The sequence below is a fragment of the Mus caroli genome, chromosome 3, assembly GCF_900094665.2.
Source record: "Mus caroli chromosome 3, CAROLI_EIJ_v1.1, whole genome shotgun sequence".
NCBI lineage: Eukaryota > Metazoa > Chordata > Mammalia > Rodentia > Muridae > Mus > Mus caroli.
The window spans coordinates 3,199,233-3,218,372 of record NC_034572.1 but is presented as its reverse complement, the minus strand read 5'-3'; the positions used below and the strand labels follow the sequence as shown (position 1 = coordinate 3,218,372).

The 19,140-nt window shown below is 38.3% G+C and overlaps 1 pseudogene; it reads right to left on the bottom strand.

Annotated features, from left to right (window-relative positions):
• Nucleotides 1–1,627: 1,627 nt before the first annotated feature.
• On the bottom strand, nucleotides 1,628–1,740 carry LOC115030793 (annotated as a pseudogene).
• Between the last annotated feature and the right edge of the window lie 17,400 nt (nucleotides 1,741–19,140).

Here is a 19,140-nt window from a genome sequence, read left to right as displayed (position 1 = left end):
TTCATTGAAATGCCTCCTTGATCTGGTTCAAAGCTTCTGGCCTCTGCTACTCTACCAATATTATAACTTCACGAGAACTCCTATTGGATATCATGTTGTTGCACTGTGTCATGGAAATCCTATAGTTTTGGATCTGTAACACAGGACCCTTCATGAACTACAGCAATTCATCTCCCACTCCCATGCCCTTGGGACCAGCTCACCAGAAACTATCAGGGTCAGTGCTCTCCTGCTGCCCCGGCAAAGTGCAGGGCCTGCTCTTTGAGCCTTGCAGCCAAGAAGGGAAATGGCCAGTTCTCCCACTCTCATGACTTCAGGGTCAGCTCTCCTGCTTGCCTTAGATAACAAGAAACAAGGGAGGGGGGCATCTTTCCTTTGTCTCCACCACCATCCAGCAGACAAGAGCAAAGGCTGGATATCCTACACCCTCATCATTTGTGCTGGCTCACCCAGGCCCCATATCTAGAGTCAGCTCTATCATGCAGCTCAAGCAAGCTTTAGTGTCCCCTTTCCCAAGAGGTGCAACATGGGAGGGTCAGGACCAGTAGGGTGTTGAGGTATCTGTGGGAGGTGGCGGTCAGAGTTGGGGAGGTAACCCTTCTTCATCTACCTCATCAATTGGTAGATGAGTGGTAGGGCCAGCTCTTCCAAGCTTGTATCCTAGGGCTGGCTCACCTTCAACTCCTGCAATATACTGGGGAAGCTGGCTAGGGTAGGGTCAGTTTTTCTGTCCTCATGACCCTGTGCCAGCTTTCTCATGATATGTAGCTGTAGGTGGTGCTAGTTCTATTCAGCTCTCAGACATCAACATGCCCCTGACCAACAGCTGACACTAGAAATGTCCCTTTCCCTTCTTGGCTGCAAGGCTCAAAGAGCAGGCCCTGCACTTTGCCGGGGCAGCAGGAGAGCACTGACCCTGATAGTTTCTGCCTGGGCTTTAATGGTAACAGACCCCTTTTGCTGGAGTGCCAGAGAATAAGACATGGCTCCTAGGAGCAGCACACTCTTGACCTCACCATGGTTTCAACTACTCACATCAGGCTGTTCCACACTGCCTTCTAGTCTCCAATTTTGTCTCTTTTCATTGGGCCTACATCCTCTGTTTCTCTTTCTTTTGACCACTCACTTGTTCTACTTTGTGGTGGCCAGGGTCTCTGAATGTCAGGATTCATCTGCAGTGTGGTCTCAGTAGTGTTTTGTTCTGCTGTGTTCCATTGATTCATAGTGGCACTAGACATGAATTATCTTGGGTTGGTTTGCCCTCCCAGGGCTTCATAGCATCATCTAACCTCCAATTATCTAGGGCTATCACCCTGTCCAGTTGTGGTCATGCTGGTTTGGTGGTAACCTCAGACTCATTCCTTGTCCGGCCCATGCCAGTGGCTCCGTGTGAAGGTGGTCTGTCTTGGACTCATTCTCACCTGGGGCCCTCAGTCCCAGGCACATTTTGTAGTCTCCAGCTTGCTTCTGGTACGAGGAGCCAAATGTGTCTGCACAACACTGAGCTGCTGATTGTCTCAGGCTAGTCCCTGTCTGAGTCCCCTTGTGCCTGACTGGTGTTCATCTCAGATTCACTTTTTTTTTTTTTTTTTTTTTTTTTTTTTTTTTTTTTTTTTTTTTTTTAGAGAATGTTAGGCTACTAATCATGCATATATTCATAGGTCAGAACACAATGGATAGCCTCTCTCCTTTCTGCTATCTACTGACTCAGGTGTGACACACTAAGTTCAAAGGAGAATAGATGTGAAGATAGATCTGGGAAAGGTGGGGTAGAAATATGACCAAAATACATCCTATAAAATTATCAAAGAATCAATTAGATAATTCTGTAAAATAGAACTATTCAGGAACTGGAAAAATGATGATGTGGTTATGAAGATCTATCACCTTTGCAGGTGACCAGAGTTTGCTTGCCAGTTCCTAGACAGAGTAGCTATTAGTTCCTTTAAGTTCCTGCAGTACCTGGCATCTGACACACTATTCTGGCTCCACCACACATTTTTTACAGTTGACATTCAAAAAGAAGCTATTCTAATATATAATGCACTATGTTATGTCATTAGGTTATTAATTTCTAAAAACTAGTAATAATGTATATTCATGTATAATTGATTTTATTAGGCTATAGTATAAAGATAAAGCCTCCAAGTAATTTGAGTCTCAGATACAAGGAAGAAAATACAAAGCCAAAAGTAACTTAGGCTATAGTGTGCTTAATTTTATCAAAATGATGAGAACCAAACTTAGAGGTAAGCCCAATCAACCTCAATAAACACACAATCACCCTGTAGCGTAATCAGATTACTTTAATCAGTGATAGAAACTCTTGAGATCAGTAAGAGAAAAGGGACACATTTTTAAAATAAAAACAAATGTGAATTATAGTAGAAACACTACTAAAGATCATGTATGTCAAGAGAATGTAAACTAATAACTTTTCCTGCTGGAAAAAAAAAGCCCTGGGCCCTGAATTTTTCTTCACATTTGCTCAATATGACAGTAACTGGTCTGAGACATACCACTCAGTTTTAACTAGCAAGCAAGAAAATAACACACCATGTAACACATTTCATACAAGAGAAAATTTAACACATTCCTGAGATAGAGTATGCATACAGGCCTTTCTAGGCATAGGAAGGAGAGTAGACATTTCTCGAGATTTTTGACTAATTAACCCATGTAGACTCCTCACTCCCTTTTTTGGTTGGAATGTAAAATTTTTACTGCCTGACTTTGTACTCTTTTCCTTTGGTTTCTTCTAAAACACTGCTTCCATTCTCGAGAGGGAAAAATACTAAGCAAAGTCAGCTCCAATAACACTGCACAGGCTACTGGAATGACTTTGTAGCTCAAGCCAGTAAACTGCTATTAGAGGTCCAGCCTGTGCTATAGGAGGTCCAGCCTGTGCTACTGGAGATCCAGCCTGTGCTATTGGAACTTGTTTATCTAATTTTCTTCATCTTTCATTAATCTTTAAAAAAAAAAACTTGAACTTTTTTAAAATTAATTTTATTTTTAATTTATTTTTTACAGTCCATATTCCATTCTCTGTTCCACCATCCACCCTCTGACTGCTCCACATCCCAACCTAGTTAGTCCCCACCCCAACCTGTCTCTATGTGGATGCCTCTACCCCCTAGCACACCTGACCTCTAAACTCCCTGGGGCCTCCAGTCTCTTAAGGGTTACGTGCATCATCTCTGAATGAATGAAAACAGACCTGGAAGTCCTCTACTGTATGTGTGTTGGGAGTCTCATATCAGCTGGTGTATGCTAACTGTTTGGTGGTCGAGTGGTTGAAAGATCTCGGGGGTCCAGATTAATTGAGACTGCTGGTCTCCCTACAGGATCATCCTTCTCTGATCTGGCCAGCAGGTCCAGTTATTCTGAAAGACCCACAACGTGAGGACTCCCCCATGTTCTGACTCAGGAGAGGCGACACCCCAAATCACACAAGAAACGGTCTTGCTGCAACTGCAAGAGGATTTTTATTCTAGAGCGTTCTCGGGCCCATGGTCATACACCACGCAGGGGTAGAGGACCATGGTGCCCCGAGTAGCTGAGTAAGGGGGTATTTAAAGGAAGAAACCACAACTCAAGGAAGTGGGGAGGGTGTTGTTGGAAAAATACCAAAGATACCAGTTAAGAGTCACAAGGAAGTGCAAAGTCACAAGAGTCACAGAGAATATCTGGTAATTGTTCTGGTTAACTCTCAGTTTCTAAGAGCCCCTAACAATAGCACATTTGCATGGCAGTTGGTCAGGGTGACTTTCTTTGAATGAACACTCTTTGAACCCAGGAAGCAGGTAGGTGGAGGAAGGAATGTCGCTATCAAGGTATGATTAGCATACCTTGGAGCAATGAGTCACAAAGGTCACATTCCCAAGCCTCATCCTAAAGGCCTAGAATTTTGTTACTTCTTCAATTCGAGGGTCTCGAGTGGACCTTCTCCTACGAACCAAATGGGGGGAGGGAGAGATGAACACCAAGTGCAAGAACACACGGAAGCAGTCGGATTAGCATCAACGTGTCAACTGTATTCAGCAAGGCTCAAGGATTAAATGCACAAGCAAAAGGGGAAGTACTTCTCAGCAGGAGGAATGGGGCAGCAGAAATTTTTCTTTTGGCAACTACACGGGGAAGCAGGAACTTGGTGGTATCAGGGTACATCTTGTGGTCAGGACATCCGATGCTGACTTAGGGCTGGAACATTCTGTGGTTGTTCTCGGAGCGGTGCATTGGTGGCCCGCTTTTGACCCCCTTTTCTTCTCAGAGGGAGAGGCCCAATTCAGAGATCAGGACAATTGTGTTGTCTTAATAGCTCCCAACACTTTTCCTCAGCTTTTTTCAACCTTCCCTAATTCAACAGCAAGGGTCAGCCGCTTCTGTCCATTGGTTGGGTGTAAATATCTGCATCTGACTATTTCAGCTGCTTCTTGGGTCTTTTGGAGCGCAGTCATGACAGATCCCTTTCTGTGGGAGCCCCATAGCCTCAGTAATAGTGTCAGGCCTTGGAAACTCCTCTCGAGCTGGATCCCACTTTGGGCCTGTCACTGGACCTTCTTTTCCTCAGGCTCCTCTCCATTTCCAGTTTTGTAATTCTTTCAGACAGAAACAATTATGGGTCAGAGATGTGACTGTGGGATGGTAACCCCATCCATCACTTGTGGTATGTACTCACTAATAAGTGATTATTAACTAATTCAAAACAAAAAACAAACAAACAAACAACAAAACCAAATCTGTACAGAATACCCAAGATACAGTCCACATAATTCAAAAGGTCTACAAGCTGAAATGCGCAAGTGAGGACACCTTAGTCCGATTTGGAAGAAAGAAGAAAGCAATCACAAGTAGGGAGGGAGGGAGGGACCTGGGAGGGAAAGAGAATGAGGTAGGGAGAAGTGTGTGTGTGTGGGGGGGGGGCGGGGAACCTGATCTGGTATTGGGTGAGGGTAAAGGACTGAAGCCTTCAGGGCCAGCAGAAAGAATGTAAATAGGCATCCTCAGAAAATAGGAGATTTGGGGGATGGGGGGGGCAGTCCCAGAATGTACCAGAGACCTGGGAGGTAAGAGACTCCCAAGACTCCAAGGGAGGCACCTTAAATATAAAGCCTAACAATAGGGAGAGTGAATTTATAGAGCCCACCTCCAGCAAGAAAACTTGAACTTTTTCCATGTTGAAATGATACATTACATAAATATAACTATACGGATTTACTTTTAGAACTGAACTTAAGTCTACTTGTATAGCTTTACTACAACTTTGAAACATAGATTGTCATATGCTTTATACTGTACATCTATTGGCTAGCACCTTCAGAGATGACTAGCAGAACAACTGAATGTCACTAGAGGAATTTGAAGACATGGGAACAAGAGTGGGTACGTCATGGATCTTACCCCACACAGCTTAACTCTATACAAAATTTATAGTAAATGTCTTAGAAAAATAGATTCTCTTGAGACAGAAAATAACTTTGGTTAGGACAAAATATATGAAGCATAACAGAAGACATAATAAATTAGGTATCAAAATTAAAATGTAGTGAAAGTGAATAATAAAATCATAATATCAATCACAAATAATCGGAAAATATATTGGAAACATAAGTGAGAACATAGTAATACCTTACAAATTAAAAGGCCATCCAATGGAATAAAATGACAAAATCTTAAGAAAACAATTAAAAGAAAACCATACTACATAACCAATAAGCCCTCCACTTTTCCCAAATGTGTATAGATTAAAATTGTAATGGAATTCTATTTAATATACTGCAATGATTAAAATTTATCACTGATAGTATTCATGCTTGATATGCAACTATTTGAGTCCTTCTAGGTTGCACATGAAGTTGCAGAATGCAGATTCATTGCAGTTTCTTTTTTTCTTTTTCTTCTTGCTTTGCAGTTCTTTATAAAGTTAAATGTATTTCTGCTATAAGACCAAGCATTTTCATGTTTAAATATATACTCAAGAGAAATACACAAACTTGCTATAGACATTGCCTACAAATTCCCGAATACCCAGCAAGATTTATTATATAAATCTTACCCACATGATATAAACAATACAGGGTACATTAAGACAGTGGAAATTAACTCAGCAGTAAAAAAGGATTGGGGTATAATGAGGGAAACATGAATGTATATCAAACATAAATGGTGATGAATAAAACAGACACAAAGTAATAAAAAATTGTGTCTTTTGCATGAATTACTATGAAGGCAAAACGAACTTACCACCAGAGGAAGCATATATGAATCATATAGGACAAAGCATCAGCACAAAGGGCAAAGGAACTATTTTGAGATGATGAAGCTGTCTGTCTTGGTTGTAAGAATGATTATTATAATTATGGCATCTACTAACATCAATGATGTGCATGCAGAATCAGTGTACAGATAATACTTTCCTATTACCTTTGATAAAATACATAAATGCTAATTTGGAAGCTTTAACATATTGCCCTGTGAGGTGACTTTAGGTGACTAAGATATGTACAAAGTAAGGATAATGTATTTTGAATGTCTTATTATACAGAATTGATAAAAGTTTAGGTAAATATGTTTATTCATATTTTAAATTATAGAATGTACATATTAACTGAAATAGCACATGATATGTGTCATATATATGTTTCAGTAAAAAATAAACTTGATGTTAGGCTGGAGATATAGCTTAGTGTACAGTTTTGTGTGATATTAGTCATGCCTGTTTTTCCTTTGCATTGCCAAAGATAAGTACACCCAATACAAATTTTAAGATGAAACAAGTTAATTATGAAGATTCACATAACAATGAACTAAAGAATTAAGTTCTTTGTCTTTGGAAGAGTTGAGCTCATTTTGAACACATAGAATTTCAAACCCATAAAATAATCTTATTCTTTTTTTTAAAGATATATTTATTTATTATATGTGAGTACACTGTAGCTGTCTTCAGACACACCAGAAGAGGGTATCAGATCTCATTACAGATGGTTGTGAGCCACCATGTGGTTGTTGGAATTTGAACTCTGGACCTTTGGAAGAACAGTTAGTGCTCTTAACCTCTGAGCCATCTCTCCAGCCCCAATAATCTTATTCTTAATTAAACAAAACAAGACAAATATACAAAAGCTTTAGAATGTTTTTAATTTAATAGCAAGAGTTTGTTACCTTTAAAATTATTATGTTTTGATATTAGAATGGCTACTCCAGCTTGTTTCTTCAGACCATTTGCTTGGAAAATTGCTTTCCAGTCTTTTAGCCTGAGGTAGTGTCTGTCTTTTTCCCTGAGGTGGGATTCCTGTAAGCAGCAGAAAGTCGGCTCCTGTTTATGTAGCTAGTCTGTTAGTCTATGTCTTTTTATTTGGGAATTGAGTCCACTGATATTAAGAGATATTAAGGAAAAGTAATTGTTGCTTCCTGTTATTTTTGTTGTTAGAGTTGGGATTCTGTTCTTGTGGCTGTCTGTAGGTTTGTTGAAAGATTAATTTCTTGCTTTTTCTAGGGCACTTCTATCCTTGTGTTTGGGTTTTCTCTTTATTATCCTTTGAAGGGCTGGATTCATGGAAAGATATTGTGTAAATTGGGTTTTATCTCAAAAAAGGCAAAGAGGAGCACTTCATACTCATCAAAGGTAAAAATCTTCCAAGATGAACTCTCAATTCTGAATGTCTATGCTCCAAACACAAGGGCATGCACATTTATTAAGGAAACTCTAATAAAGCTCAAACCACACATTGCACCTCACACAAAAATAGTGGGAGACTTCAACAACTCACTTTCTTTAATGAACAGATCCTGGAAACAGAAACTAAACAGAGAAACATCGAAACTAACAGATGTTATGAAAGAAATGGATTTAACAGATATCTACAGAAGATTTTATCCTAAAACAAAAGGATATACCTTCTCAGCAACTCATGATCCCTCCTCCAAAATTGACAATATAATTGGTTACAAACTAGGCCTTAACAGATACAAAAATATTGAAATTATCCCATGCAGCCTATCATCACCACGGACTAAGGCTGATCTTCAATAACAACATAAATAATAGAAAGCCAACATTCATGTGGAAGCTGAAGAACACTCTATTCAATGATACTTTGGTCAAGGAAGAAATAAAGAAAGAAATTAAACACTTTTTAGAGTTTAATGAAAATGAAGCCACAGCATACCCAAACTTATGGGACACAATGAAAGCATTCCTAAGATGTCGCCTCCTACTCCGGCCAGCAGAAAACAGTGACAACACTACGTTCTTCTCAAAGCAGTTTATTCAGGAACCTTTCAATATCATGTATGAATCTCTCTCCAGAGATCGATCTCTCCAGGAAAAAACAACCCAATCCCCAATCGCAATCCCTTATATATCCTCTCAACCTCGTCCCACCAGTCCAGTCCATGTAACAGCAGTCCATTGGCCAAAATCATCAGTCGTCATATGGTCCGATCTTGCATCATGGTGCATCTGCGCAGTTCTCACGATGGATGTGGCTTATTTTCAGGTGTATGAGGAAGTCAGGTGCAAGTCATAAGACTTGGCTGCAGTCCCGGAGCCATCTTGGGACTGCTGCCACACCTGCTCCTCACACTAAGAGAAAAACTCATAGCTCTGAGTGCCTCCAAAAAGAAACTAAAGAGACTATACACTAGCAGTTTGATAGGACACCTAAAAGCTCTAGAACAAAAGGAAGGAAATTCACCCAAGAGGAGTAGATGGAAGGAAATAATCAAACTCAGGGCTGAAATCAACCAAGGAGAAACAAAAAGAACTATTCAAAGAATCAACCAAACCAGGAACTGTTTTTTTGAGAAAATCAACAAGATAGATAAACCCTTAGCCAGATTAACTAGAGGGCACAGAGACAGTATCCTAATTAACAAAATCAGAGATGAAAGAAAGACATAACAGAACCTGAGGAAATCCAAAACACCATCAGATCCTACTACAAAAGGCTATACTCAACAAAACTGGAAAACCTGGATGAAATGGACAAATTTCTAGACAGAATACCAGGTTACAAAGTTAAGTTAGGATCAGATTTATGACCTAAACAGTCCAATACCCCCTAATAAAATAGAAACAGTCATTAATAGTTTCCCCACCAAAAAAAGCATGAGATCAGAAGAGTTTAGTGCAGAGTTCTATCAGACCTTCAAAGAAGACCTAATTCCAATTCTCCTCATACAATTCCACAAAATAGAAACAGAACTCAACCCAATTCATTCTATGAAGCCACAATTACTCTGATACCTAAACCACAGAAAGACCCAACAAAGATAGAGAACTTCAGACCAATTTCCTTTATGAATATCGATGCAAAAATACTCAATAAAATTCTTGCTAACCGAATTCAAGAACACAGCAAAACAATCATTCAACAATATGAACTAACCAGTACCCCCCAGAGCTGTTTCTCTAGTTGCATATAAAGCAGAGGAATGGCTAGTCGGCCATCAATGGGAGGAGAGGCCTTTGGTCTTGCAAAGATCATATGCCCAGTACAGGGGAATGCCAGGGCCAGGAAGTGGGAGTGGGTAGGTTTTGGAACAGGACAGAGGGATGGTATAGTGGGCTTTGGGGATAGCATTTGAAATGTAAATGAAGAAAATATCTAATAAAAAAAGAAAAAAATTATGTTTCTTTATTTTGATGTGAGCTAATGATATCTTATCCAGTATGTTATAAAAATATGTTTGTTGTTAAGATTTGTATTAACTAATCTGTAAGACATTGCATAGTATTAAAATTATGACAATTTTACCTGTAATATTTTTAAATATAAATTTATATTTCTCTTGTATACAGTCCTGAAGAAATTGTTTTTATTAAATTTGTGCTCAGTCTAAACATTTAAGAAATACATAATCTGTATAAAGGTGACAAAAATCCATGTAGATAGAACAAATTCTACGATAAGAATATTTGTATAAATAATGCTAATTATATAAGCATTATAGTTGACAAATAATGCTATATTCTTAATGCATCATCACTTTATGAATTATTCAAATATTAGTTGGAAACAACTGGGAATATTAATTAAATCATTTAATTTTATTTTTAAATATTATCTAGGATTTTAGAGATTATTTTAAAACAGAAACTATTTCAGAGAGTACTTCTGAGGTAATAATTACCTCCTGAGTATATATTTACAGCAGCAAATAAGTTTAGTATCTGGATTGTGCAATTCAGGAAAATCTCAGAAAAAAATAGGAATGGTGAGCTTATTTGCCATTTAAAATTGTTAGGGTATCTGCAGGTTTTTTCATGTAGATATAAATAATTGACTATGAACTACCCACATACATGGTTCATTTGAGTTTCATCAAATACTACAACTTACATTACCTAGGTTCTTCCATTTCCATTGACCTTACTGTGTTAGAGTCTAGCTAGCCTTGATGGAAATGGTATAGCATAATTTAATTTAAAACTGAAACACTCTTCCAACTTAAAAAAAAAAAACTAGGTCTTTGTAGTCATCTAGGCATCTATTGTTATATAATTTATTTACTTATAATTTCAGAAATATGAGTAAGTGATATGTCAATGATGCATTGATTTAAAACTTGTTTTCTGAAGAAACATCCACTGGATTTGGGAACTGAATACAACTTACCATGCTTAAAATAGAAATAGATGCTTACATAGAAAGTAGGAGGTAGAATCAGAAAAACACTTATTATAGAATTTCCATCTTTCATATTTGCTATAGCTTTGGAGGAAATGCTGTCTTATTACCTTATTTTTCCAATTTATCTAATGATCACATACATGCTGTGATGACTGAGTATATTCTGGGTTGGCAATGTCACATACCCAGGAAAAGGGAACTTCATGTGAGGCATTTTGTCTATCCCATTGGCCTATGGATATGTCTGTGTGCTACATCCACTCCAGTAGTGACTTGCTTGACAGGCCTAGAAGCCTGGAAGCAGTCCCAAGGCAAAGAGTTTCAGGGAAACTTAGCCTCCTGGAACCTTGGCATTCCCATAGCATGTATGCTTCAAACCTGTGCCTGCATTAGTCTGGTATATGGATCTGTCTGCTCTCTGTTAGTAAAGTGCCTTTACGGATTGATTTTGACATATAGATAAGTTAGATAAGCCTCCACCACTGTTCCAATGTCCTTGAAAGTCCTTGAAGCCAACCCTGAGCTTGGAATTCAATAAAAATGTTACCTATTCAGTAACATTCAAATTTACCTCTAGTAGAGACAGTGAAAGTAATCAGGCATTACAATTTACTAGAAAGCTCAGGGCTAGTCTATATAGTAAATACTTAGAACAATAGCCAAGTCACACCCATACACAGGAATGTACAATGGCCTAGGAAAAAGGTGGGTTGTGGTTTTAGGAAGAATTGTAGTATTATTCATGAAAGGGTTAGTAGAATGGAATTCTCCTGTTTCATGTTTTTCACTAGGCCCAGAGGAATAGCATTATCAGGTATTTATTAAAGGACTGGTGGTGGGTTTAACAATAGCCTAGCATTGCATCAGACCACTCACCTGGCTCCTGTGTTTAGCTGATCCTCATTAAGGGTTGTTCTTATTCTCAGTTGTAAACACAGCCTGGCACCCCTAGCTTTTTATGTATGCATTTTCTTTGTTTTGTGTCAATGTACCTTGGGGGATGTATTCACCTAGCTTTCTTGTTTTTCTTCTGTATTCAAAGTGTGGTGCTTGCTTGGAAAAAATACATTCAGATACACATTCTCCTTGTGTCCCTATCTGTTTGTCATCCGTGCCAACTCCTTGATTGCCTGTAACCAGAACCCTGAGTTTTCCTGCAGATGGAAGACCTGACTGAGGTCCTGCTGCATCTGTGTTTCCTTTTCTTTCTTTCTTTCTTTCTTTCTTTCTTTCTTTCTTTCTTTCTTTCTTTCTTTCTTTCTTTCTTTCTTTCCTTCTTTTTTTCTTTCTTTCAATTCTATTATATTTTTAATTCATTTTTTGCACTCCATATTCCATTCCTCCGCCTCCTCAATCCACCCACCGACTGCACCACATCCCATACCTCCTCCCCAGCCCACCCAGTCTCCACGTGGATGCCCCCAACCCCCACCCCACCTGACCTCTAAACTTCCTGGGGCGTCCAGTACCTTGAGGGTTATGTGCATCATCTCTAAATGAACACAGACCCAGAAGTTCTCTACTGTATGTGTGTTGGGGGCCTCATATCAGCTGGTGTATGCTGTCTGTTTGATGGTCCAGTATTTGAAAGATCTTGGGAGTCCAGATTAATTAAGACTGCTGGTCCTCCTACAAGGTCACCTTTCTCCTCAGCTTCTTTCAGCCTTTCCTAATTCAACAACAGGGGTCAACTGCTTCTGTCCATTGGTTGGGTGCAAATATCTGCATCTGACTCCTTCAGCTGCTTGCTGGATCTTTTGGAGGGCAGTCATGATTACTACCTTTTGGTGAGTGCTCCATAGCTGTAGTTATACTGTGAGGCCTTGGGACCTCCTCTTGAGCTGGATCCCACTTTGGGCCTTAGTTGGACCTTTTTATCCTCCGGCTCCTCTCCATTTCCATCCCTGTAATTCTTTCAGACAGGACTAGTTATGGGTCAGAGGTGTGATTGTGGGATTGGGAACCCCATCCCTCACCTGATGTCCTGTCTTCCTGCTAGAGGTGGGCTCTATAAGTCTTCTCTCCCTACTGTCAGGCTTTTCATCTATGGTCCCTCCTTGTGAGTTCTAGGAGTCTCTCACCTCCCAGGTCTCTGGTGCATTCTGGGGAGTCCCCCACCAACCTCCTATTTCCTGAGGTTGCCTGTTTAAATTTTTTTCTGATGGTCCTCAGGGCTTCAGTCAATTTCCCTCACCCAATACCAGTTCAGTTCCCCTCTCCTCCTCTGATTTCCCCCTACCCCATCAACTTTCTCTCCTAAGTCTCTCGCTCCCTCCCCACTTGTGATTGCTTTTTTCTCTCTTCCAAGTGGGACTGAGGCATCCTCTCTTGTACACTTCATCTTGTTGAGATTTTTGAGTTCTGTGGACTGTATTGTGGGTATTCTTCATTATTATTATTTTTTTGGCTTATATCCACTTATTAGTGTGTATATACTAGGCATGTCCTTTTGGGTCTGAGTCTCAGGATGTCCTAGTTCTTAATAACTGAGTAGTAGTCTATTGTGTAAATGAACTAAATTTCTGTATCCATTATTCTGTCGTGGAACATCTAGGTTGTTTCCAGCTTCTGACTATTGTAAATAAGGCCACTATGAATATAGTAGAACACGTGCCCCTATGGCATGGTGAGGCATCTTTTGGGTATATTCCCAAGAGTGGTATAGCTGGGTCTTCAGGTAGATCTATTTCCAATTTTCTGAGGAATCTTCAGATTGATTTACAGAGTGGTCGTAGCAGTTTGCAATCCCACCAGCAATGGAGGAGTGTTCTCCTTTCTCCACATCCTCTCCAAAATGTGTTGTCAACTGAGGTTTTGATCTTAGCCATTCTGATCACTATAAGGTGAATTCTCAGGGTCGTTTTGATTTGCATTTCTCAGATCACTAAGAACTTTGATAATTTCTTTAGGTGCTTCTCAGTCATTCTGTATTTCTCCACTGTGAATTCTCAGTTTAGTTCTATACTCCATTTTTTGAATGTTTGGGTTTTTTTTTTTTTTGGTGATAAATTTCTTGAGTTTTTTTTATATATATTTTGCATATTAGCCCTCTATTGGATGTGGGTTTAGTGAAGATTTTTTTCCCAATCTGTAGGTTGCCAATTTGTCTTATCAACTATGTCCTTTGCCTTACAGAAGTTTCCAGTTTCATGAGGTCTCATTTATCGATTCTTGATCTTTGAGCATGAGCCATTGGAGTTTTATTTAGTTTGTTTAGAGTACAGTTTAATTGTGTTATGACAAAAGGTTTAGATTTTTTTAAAAGTGAGAATCAATACAATGACTATGAGCTAATTTTAGTACCATTGAAGACAGTGTTTCATAATTTAAATTTTCCCCTGTGCAAATGAGTTCAAGGCTCTTTCCCACCTTCTCTTCTATTAGATCCAGTGTATCTGGTTTTATGTTGAGGTCCTTGATCTACTTGGACCTGAGCTTTGAACAAGGTGACAAATATGGGTCTCTTTTCATTCTTCTACATACAGACAGCCAGTTAGACCCGCACCATTTATTGAAGATGCTTTCTTTTGTCCATTGTATATTTTTGGCATCTTTGTCAAAAATTAAGTATGCATTAGTGTGTGGTTTTATTTCTGGGTCTTTAATTCAATTCCATTGATCAACATGTCAGTCTCTGTAACAACATACCATGCAGTTTTTATCACTATTGCTCTGTAAGCTTTACTACAGAGTAGTAGTGATAAAAACCGCATGGTATCGTCTCATTTTCTTGATGGAGGAGGGCCCAGTTCACTGTAGACAATGCCATCCTTGGCTAGGTGGTACTGGTTGTATAAGAATACAAGTTACAGAAGGCAAGCCACTATACATTTTTCCCCCAAGGTCTTGAAATCCTGCTTCCAGATTCCAGCTCTGAGCTTCTGCCTTGGTTTCTCTGGTGTACAGTTAAATTGTGTTATACCAAAAAGTTTACATGTTTTAAAAATGAGAATCAATACAGTGAATATGAGCTTAATTCTAGTACCATTGAAGACAGTGTTTCATAGTTTAAACTTAAACAACTGTTTATGTATAAACCGGGGAGAACAAAGTAAATTAGTAGACATTACCCAAACTGGTGTACTTTCACATTTAAACCAATTATTGACTGATTGTATTATTATTATCAAGTTTATAATTGCAGCTTTTTCCTGTTTTAATTCAGTATTATTTCATCCATGAAAGTATATTTCTAACCTGTAGCTATTCAGTTTTGTTCATATTTCTACCTTCAATGCCTCTTAAAGATATGAGCATTGCTCTTCACTCAAAAGCATATACAAATCATTTATGGTACTTAGTTTATGATCTACTTAGTGTATCATCTGCTACATTTTTCTGATTCTACTGTATCATTTTCTTTTGGAATTTATATTAGACATTTTCTTTATTTACATTTCAAATGTTATTCCCTTTCCTGGTTTCCCCTCTGAAATCCTCCTATTCCACCCTCTCCCCCTGTTCAGCCACCCACCTACTCCTGCTTCCCTGTCCTGGTATTCTAGGACATTGGTGCATCGAGCCTTCACAGGACCAAGGGCCTCTCCTTTCATTAATGTCCAACAAGGCCAATCACTGCTACATATGCAGCTGGAGCCATGGGTCCCTCCATGTGTTCTCTTCAGTTGGTGGTTTAGTTACTGGGAGCTCTGGGGTTATTGGTTGGTTCATATGGTTGTTCCTTCTATGGGGCTGCAAACTCCTTCAGCTCCTTTGGTCCTTTCTCTAGCTCCTCCATTGGGGACCCTGTGCTCAGTCCAATGGTTACCTGTGAGCAACCACCTCTGTATTTGTCAGGCACTGGCAGGGCCTCTCAGGAGACAACTATATCAGGCTCCTATCAGCAAGCACTTGTTGACATCCACAATAGAGTCTGGATTTGGAATAATTTTTAAGTATTATATTTTATTTATACTTATATCATTTACATTTTATTTCACATGTAAAACTATAATGTGCATTTAAACACTTTTTTTTCTGTTTATGTTTTATTCTGGAATATATAAAAAGCAACTGGATTTTTTTGTTTGTTTGTTTGTTTGTTTTTTGTTTTTTTTTTTTGTTTTTTTTGGTTTTTCGAGACAGNGTTTCTCTGTATAGCCCTGGCTGTCCTGGAACTCACTCTGTAGACCAGGCTGGCCTCGAACTCAGAAATCGGTCTGCCTCTGCCTCCCAAGTGCTGGGATCAAAGGTGTGTGCCACCACACCCGGCTAGCAACTTGATTCTTTTGAAGTATTTTTTGTCAATATTATAAATGTAACCAAAGTAGAGTTTAGTTTAGAGAGAATTGGGATCTAATTCTAAGGCTAGACACATGAATATCCCTCCTAACTGGTGAGGCTTGTATCAAATTATAGCAAATTTTATTTGCATGCTTTTTAAATGAAGCATTTATAAAAATTTCTCCCAATAATTGTAGTACTTAACATTTTCATATATTTCACCCATAAGAAATTTATTTCAGTGTTAAAATGAGTAAACCGAATTTGTTTTTTATGGATTAGCAGTCAGTTCTAGCTTTAATACCAATATTTTCCAGAATTATATGTAGATGTTATGCCACTGGCTTTTAGAGTTTGTCATTATTATTAACAGTCTTATAACGGCCATTGCCTTTTACAAGTTTAGGTCCAATATGTAAAATCCTTGGCTATGGATGTTTTATCACTTTCAGTTGTTAAAGATAGGAGTATACATCAAGTCTGTATTATCCAGTCTTAGCAAGAAGCCAGATTTTCCCTATTACAAATCACTTATTGATGACCCTCCTCTCCATACTCATGTGCCCTATTTAACTCCTCCTTAAAACTAAGTATTTATACTAAGTAAAGTTTGGAACATTATTTCTTGACCAAAATATATTCCTAATTATACTGATTATAAAGATATTCCTTTATTATTCTCTTTTATTATATATTAACTCCTGTATTTTCTTGAGAATTAAAGAAAGTGTATTTCAACAGTGAAAACAACAGAAATGAAATGAAAATCACCTTAGTGCCAGAAATGTATGTCATATTATCGATCTTTTATTTGTATGTTGAAATTCTACCAGAGGTGACTAAAATTTCACCTTCAAGAAAATTAGAGTGAAAGCAAAGAATGCTGATTTGATTAAAATAATTGTGCAACTTAGTGTATTGGAACTTATTAGATGATTGCTCACAAAATAACCTTTCCTTGCTTCAGTATAAGCAAAGACTTGATGGTTTCTGCCTCCTAGTTTAAGAACAGAGGCAGAGTGCAGTGGTTGCCAACAAGCAATTTTTCAAAGGTTGGTCCTATAGTGAAGAGACCATGTGCTCATCAGCACTTAGATCTTAACTTCTCAGTCTTAGAAAAAATGGACCTTTTAAAAGTAAAATTCTAGTAGTGGACACTAGCAGCTCCTTCTTAATCTGTGATAAATAATAGCCTTGAAATCCCTCTTCCTACTACACACTGCATATGTGGCAATCTTATCACTCCTAAGAGTCAACTATTTGGAGTGACCAATTCTCTCATCAAAATTACAGATTTTTATGATATATTGACAAAAGCGTCCTGACAAACCGTAACTGTTGACAGTTTTACAGAGAATAATACTAGGCAGATGGTAAGCATAGAGATTTTTAAAATCAATTTAATTGCCAATAATGAAAGGCTGCAACATGTATTATATATTAGGGAATAAATTCACAAGTATAAACGCATCTACATGGCTGTATATGTAAAGTGTATGTCTAATCAAAACCAACTCTCTCTCTCTCTCTCTCTCTCTCTGTGCATGTGTGTGTGTGTGTGTGTGTTCTAGAGCTTTGCTTTTGTTTGTATGGAAAATAACACACAAACTTGTTTCGCTGGGATTTTACCTCCTTGCTCCCTCAGAGTTGGAGTCTGCTAGTATTCTATCTGTACATCAGAGTAGAATGCATCTATGTGCTATGATGACAGTCACTGCAAACAAATATTTATACAGTTGAGATCAGAGATAGAAAAATGTCAGAACCAAGTCTAGCTCAGGTTATAACAGCTTGTGAAATACTTGAATCATATTTTGGAACCTTTGAAAGAATTCAAGTTAGAGATTAGCAGAGAGCAGACTCAGTTCTGCCCATAATCCTCTTTATCTGTCTTCTAGCTAACAAAATGAAAACTTTAAAGCCCAAGGACAAATAGAGTGTGAAGCACCTTCTCACACATTTCAGGGAAAATCAAGACTGATGTGTGTGCTGAAAATGGCTACTTATACTACTATTACTTTTGCTGTCAGTTGTAGAAATATGAAATAAAGCCCTACATGGTAATCACTGCTGGGCTCATTAGGAGATATAACATCAGTAAATTAACTACTGTAATAATATTCTGGTGATAGAGAATGAAATACTGTTCATAGAAGGTAAATTTGTGCGAAAACAAATGACTATATTATCTAGAAGTTTATTAAATTACTGACAATTGAACAGTCCTTACTGAAGTAAAGCTGATGTGACTGGGAAAACAGGTAGCAGACTGTCAGCAGAGTGTGAAGTATAAAGCATTGGTGAGCAGGTGGGAGTGACAGAACTGCATGCTTGTCCTGTCAGAGAAGTGTGCTGAGCATGGGCAGGGGCTTTATTCTCGTGTAACAGAGCTCTATCAAGAAAAACGAACAGCATGCTAATTAGAAGACTCAAATTCATAACACTGAAATTCATTCTTTGAAAATATAGAAATTTGAGATATCAAGTCAGTAGGATAGATCTAACATATGATATAAATTCATCTTCTCACTTTATATACAGAATCATAGGATCTAAAATGAACCAGTAAGTAGGAAGTTAATGAACAGAGCTAAACTGCCCAACTTGTATAAAATGTGTGGAGGAGAGACATGTAATATAGAATTTAAAGAGAAATCACACTTGACTTTAAAAGTGAAACATAGCTGGGCAAAGATGGTCCAGCAGTTAAGAGCATTGACTGTTCTTCAAAAGATCCTGAGTTAAATTCCTTTTTTTTTTGAGACTAGACTGTGTAGGTGAGACTGAGTTGTTCAATTCCTAACACTAACATGGTGGCTCACAACCATTTGTAATGGGATCTGATGCTTTCTTCTGGTGTGTCAGAAGACAGCTACAGTGTGATCATATAAAATAAACAAATAAATCTTAAAACATGAAACATGAAATCTCCATGAGGTGATTAAACATTATCGCTATTATTATTGTTATATATGAGGACTGAGTTGTCACCCTATGTTGATGTTTCATAACAAGCAAAATATATTCTGGAAGGTAAAATAATCTTTCAGAGTATTGAGCATAGCAATCTTTTTTTTTCTTTTTTTTTTATTAGGTATTTATTTCATTTACATTTCTAATGCTATCCCAAAAGTCCCCCAGATGCTCCCCCACCCACTCCCACTTCTTTGCCCTGGCATTCCCCTTTACTGAGGCATATAAAGTTTGCACGACCACTTGGCCTCTCTTTCCACTGATGGCCGACTAGGTCATCTTCTGATACATATGCAGCTAGAGACAT